At 40.5% G+C, this 5,540-nt stretch overlaps 1 pseudogene; it reads left to right on the top strand.

The window, feature by feature from the left end:
- Positions 1-5,076: 5,076 nt before the first annotated feature.
- On the top strand, positions 5,077-5,247 carry LOC112404726 (cytochrome b-c1 complex subunit 10 pseudogene; annotated as a pseudogene).
- The last annotated feature ends 293 nt before the right edge of the window (positions 5,248-5,540 follow it).

Here is a 5,540-nt window from a genome sequence, read left to right as displayed (position 1 = left end):
ACCAGCCTCTGAAATGGACAGTTGATGATCATGTGATGAGCAAGGCCAACACGAGCTTAAACCCCACCCACCAATTGGACGACCTTGAATGTTGCCTTGGAGAATTGGTTTAGCCACCATTTCTAGGCTGGAACCTTTTTCATTCCTCTACCCCTCTAGCGGTGGATGATGAGTTTAGAACTGGTCAGTATGAATGACTGTAGAACCCCTGGGATTATTTTAGCCTCTCAACTACTTTTCTGGGCTAGGTGACTTTTCTAAGTTAGATGAAAATATTGCTAGCTGAGGCTCTGGTTCCATGAGTCCTTACTTTGCTGACTATTAGAAGTATTCCAAACATTGAGATGCTGTAATGTACTCAGGAAATCTGAAGCATAAAGAAGATTGGGTGACATGGGAAGATAAACTGGCTTTTGATCCTAAAATATTAATAAACTGTATGTATATGCCTAGTGATTAAGATTTGGAGAGCTTTTCTCCCTTACTTTAAAAAGGACCATCAATTCATTTCTGTAGGAGAGAAGTGGGTTAACTTCATGGACATGGAAAAAAAAATGACAATGTCTTCCACTGTTACTGGGCTGTGTCAGGATTTCACAGCAAGCAGCCTCAATGTAATTCCACACAAGGAGAAACTGTTGTCCAAGTAATTCACATGAACCATCTTTTGCCAGCTTCAGTTTTGTTCACAGGCAAATACAAAGTCGAAAAATAAATGCAAAGAATGATTTCTGATTGTCACTGGAGTGCAAAATAGATGCTTAGATCCTCACCCTATGGATGGATTTTTCTTTTCTTTTTCTGAAAATACACCAATCATGTATTGTGTTCAACCAAAGATAGAATTGGGGCTGGGCTAACTTCTCGGGCTTGAAACAAATATTTGGGCTGAGTTGAAGCTTATTTCCTCTTCCTCAGGGTTTTTCTCCCCCCCCGCCCACCTCCACTTTCCAATTAGCCTGATCCATATGCCTTTCTAACATATAGCCTGCATTTGCTGCTTTCTATAATCTTAGTTCTATATTTTAAATTATATGTCTTAATTTGAATATATCCTAAAACTCAGCAAAGAAGTTAAAAGGATAAACATCAATTTGGATGCAATTTTAAAAAGGATGAATCTAAAATCCAAGTGGAGAAACAGAAGAAAAAAAACTAATGAAAATTGAAGAATAGGTATGAGAAAACTTGGTTTTTAGAAATGGGTTATATTTATGGAAAATGAGTTTTGAGATAAAGGAGAAGGAGTAAAACAAACTTGTACCAATATTAGTGTATTTGGGTAACTCATCATTTGCTACAGTCTATTGTTATTTATGTAAATAGAATGTGTTTATCCAAATAGACTGCTAGCTTCTTAAGGGTAGAGAGAGTATCTTACTTTAAAAATTAAGGAGTATTTGTCCCGCTCAGGGTCTAACAGGCCTCCTGCCAAGAAGCTTGGTACTTCTGATTGGGACAGGAAAATGACCCAGAAGGGGTCCAGGTTCATAGAAAACTTCCTTCCAGGCACTCTCCCCAGGGATCCACTTCTCCACCCCAGCCACAGCTGTGCACACCCTTCCTGCAGCAGGCCTTGTCCCTGTCAGCCCCTTTCACTGACATCATGCTTTTACTTTTCTCTCTCAGAAAAAGGGAAGATCCCAGCTTTGCTCCCAGTCTCTGAAAAATGCACTCCAACCTTTGTATTTTAAGGATGGGTACTGACAGCAACTGTGGGCACATGAAATTAGCCAGCACTGAAAGTGTTTGGGGGGCCCCAGAGCATCTCCAGCCAAGGAAGGTGGAGACTCAGAGGTTAATATCATGTCAAGAGTTTCATGGGTTCCAAGCCTGGCAGAAAGTGGCCATAGCTGTCTGCCTTCCTGAGGGGAAGTGGGCTCCAGGCCTGTGTACCCTTGGCAGGCATGGTGCAATGCAATGCATTAACTCTCTGATTGATCTAAAAGATAAGGAGTTCCTGGAGAGTATATATGAAGACAATGAAAGAAAATCCACAAGGTGCATTGTGCCACTGAACCCTAAATCAAGTGTATGGTAAGTCCCCTACATATGAACCTTCAAGTTGCGGACTTTCAAAGATGCAAATGTGCCTTCACATGTGCCTTCACATGTCCGATCACATAAGGTGTGAGTGAAATTGCCCTTCGTCTCCTATTGCTGACGATCCTTCAGCTCTATCATCTCCCACCTCCTCTCCCACCTCCAGTCAGTAACTCTTCTTGCCTATTCACTTGATGCCATCCCTGTATGCCAGCTGTTGTACTGTACCACTGTACTTTTCAAGGTACTGTAGTGTAAGACTTAAAATGTTTTCTTTACTTTTTGTGCTTATTTGTTTTTTTATGTATTATTTGTGTGAAAAGTATTATAAACCTATTACAGTACAGTACTCTATAGCCAATTATGTTAGTTGGGTACCTAGGCTAACTTTGTTGGACTTGCGAACAGATTGGACTTACGAACGCACTCTCAGAATGGAACTTGTTCATATGTATAAAGGGTTCCTGGAGAGTATATACGAAGACCATGAAAGAAAATCCACAAGGTGCAGCATGCCACTGAATCTAGAGTATGAGTAATAGAGAAATCATATACAGAGGAGAGGGGAGGAGAACCCCTGCTCAGGTTATGGCCCTCCCCGTATACCGCCTTCCAGCTCCTGCAGGCCTTCTCCTCCCCTATGGAATGACAGGTAAGGGGGTCTGAGGGTGTGACACACTGAACAGAAGGCTGTCCAGTCTCTGTCTGCCTGTTGTGGGCTGATTGGTGCCCTGCTCCCCAAAATTTGTATGTTGAAGTCCTAACCCCATTACCTCAAAATGTGACTGTATTTGGAGACAGGGCCATTGAAGAGGTAATTAAAGTACAGTGAAGTCATATAGGTGGGCCCGAATCCAACAGGGCTAGTGTCTTTATAAGAAGATAAGAGAAGGACACAGAAAACACAGACAGAGGGGCAGCACCTGCAGGTCAAGGAGGGAGGCCTCAGAAGAAACCAAACCTGCTGATGCCTTGATCTCAGATCTTCCAGCTTCCAGAATTGGGAGGAAATAAATTTCTGTTGTTAAGCAACCCAGTCTGTGATATTTTGTTATGGCAGCCCTAGCAAGCTAATAAAATACCTTAACACTATCCCCAGCCCTTCACACTTACCCTGTACTGGCCATAATTAACTAAGTGTGGTTCCTTGCGCTCACCATGGTTTCTCCTCCTCGAAATTTTTGCACCTGCTCTTTCCTCTGCCCTTACCTCCCCTTTCTTCAGCTGGCTTACACCTACTAGTACCTTAAGATCTACCTAAAGTGTCACCTCCTCCAAGAAACCTTTAAGTATCCTCCCCCTACTGCCCTCCCAACTCCCTCACTGCCTCCCTACCACTACATCCCCTTACCACCTAGGCCAGCCTCTGCCCTAGCATTTCTCCCACTGTTGAGGATACTCACTGCACTTCTCCCCGTCTAGACTGATTAGTGTCTTTCAGGTCCATATTTCTGCCCCCTGCAAGAGCCAGGACCAGATGGTCAGTAACTAGTATTGGCAAGAGAAAAAAATGAGTGAAAACACAAGAAAAAGTAACGCTTCCCCACCTGATGCTTCAGATTCTAGCTGAATTTGAAAAGGAAGTGGGACAGATAAGATGTGGATTCACGCAAACCAAAACTAAAGTTGTGGGATTGGAATCTGATTTTGAAGATCAGAATCAAAATTGCAGAAAACCCAAACAAATGATATAGAATCAAGCTAGAGAAGTTTTCTCTCAATGTAGAGAAAAGAAACAAAGATTACAAAAAAGATGAGAGAAAAGTTGTGTGATTTGGTAGATCAAAAGTAAAGACTTAATATATGGATAAGAAGGACCCCCTCAAGGAAGATATAACCAGAGTAAATGATGTTGCTGCAATATTGAAGAAAAATAATGGAAGAAAAATTTTCAAGCTGAAAAAAGAGGTAGAATGCACAATTTAAAATAGCGTACCATTTCCAGGTAAAATTTCCCTGAAGAAAGATGCACAATTCGATAAAATCTAGCAAATTTGTTTGAACATAAAGGATTTTTTAAAAAAATTCTATAAATATCCAGACAAAACATTAAAGTCACTTAACATCAAATGAAAACAGGCTGATTTGAGAATGTATCACATGACTGAATGCCAGATGAAAATGGAGCAAAGTCTAAATGGTACTAAGAGAAAATGCTTATGACTCAAGCTGAAATGTTAATTAATTTGCAAAGAAAAGAAAAAAGACATTCTTAGTTATTCTAATCAGGAACTCAAAAAAGATACCACCCATGCACTTTTCTTGAAAAGTTTATGGAAAGACAGTTTCGAATGGAACAACATATTAATTAAAGACAAAAACTAAAGAACAGCAAAAGTGGGTTCAAAAACATTGTGACAGTCTGAGCTAAACATATAGAATTAAGTTTTAAAAAATTCTGTAAATAGAATATTGGTACAGATGGAAAGTTTTTTGTTGTTGTTGTTACTTCTTAAAATAACTAAAAATAAAACTAATAATAAATAGGTTTATAATTCCAAATGATATTGCCAAAGAATGGAGGAAAGACGGGTATGTGGGGAATTAGAAGTGTACTAAATTCCTCATCTTATAGAAGAAGGAATCAAGTTATTACATTATTCATGAATTTGATAATTAGAGGACCTATGTATTCAAGTGTGATTTTGAAAAACCTAATTAGAAGAATTCATAATAGAATGTATACTTGTAAAAATGGGGAAAATAAAAACCAAGAAAAATTGTACTTTGGGAAGAAAACAGAATAACACAGTGGTTCAAATCAAGGTCTTCTGAGTCAGGGAAATCTGGTTTTGAAAGTGGTTCTAGCATTTACTAATGTTGGTCTGGAAAATTTACTCACCTGCTCAGAGCCTCTCTTTTCCTAAAACTTGAATAACATGTACTTCACAGGGTAGTTGTGGGGATTACAGGAAATCTTTGTCTAAAGAAATTAGTCCAGTGCTTAGCCTAAGCATAAATCAAAAAAAAAAATGAGTTGTTGGCAACCGAACCAGTGGGGACTGGGTCACCCTGAGCTGGGGTGGTACTGAGATGCTGACCAGGTTCCTTGCCCTGCACTCCCAGGAACTGGCCAGAAACTGGATTTCCACTGTGGGCACATGGGGTGCGGTGGGCACTGTGGAGCTGCCGTGGTCCACCGACTGGTGGCTGATTCTGGACTGGGTGACCTACATCAAGGGCAAGTTTAAGAAGGATGATTAATTAAACTGACCCCCCCACACACCAGGTCCCTCTGTTATATGATGGTGCTGCCTCCTTCCATCTGCCTCTGGAACAGCCCATGCTCTTGGGATGGACCTTGAAGTTTAAAAAAAAAAAAAATCAACACGTTGATTGGTGTTGCTGTGCTTTTTGTCTTCGTTGTCACTTACAGTAAAGGATTGAGAACGCTTGAATCTCCCTGGTGCCCCACCTCAGGGAAGCTCTTCCTGAGCCCACTCCTCAGTTGTGTCTGATCTTCTAAAATTTTTTTGATTTGGCTCCTGTTATAGATT

This window comes from Neophocaena asiaeorientalis, unplaced genomic scaffold, assembly GCF_003031525.2.
Source record: "Neophocaena asiaeorientalis asiaeorientalis breed wild unplaced genomic scaffold, Neophocaena_asiaeorientalis_V1.1 scaffold109, whole genome shotgun sequence".
In the NCBI taxonomy this organism is placed as follows: Eukaryota; Metazoa; Chordata; class Mammalia; order Artiodactyla; family Phocoenidae; genus Neophocaena; species Neophocaena asiaeorientalis.
Note: the sequence above shows the minus strand (reverse complement) of the source record. Positions and strands in the feature narration are given on the sequence as shown.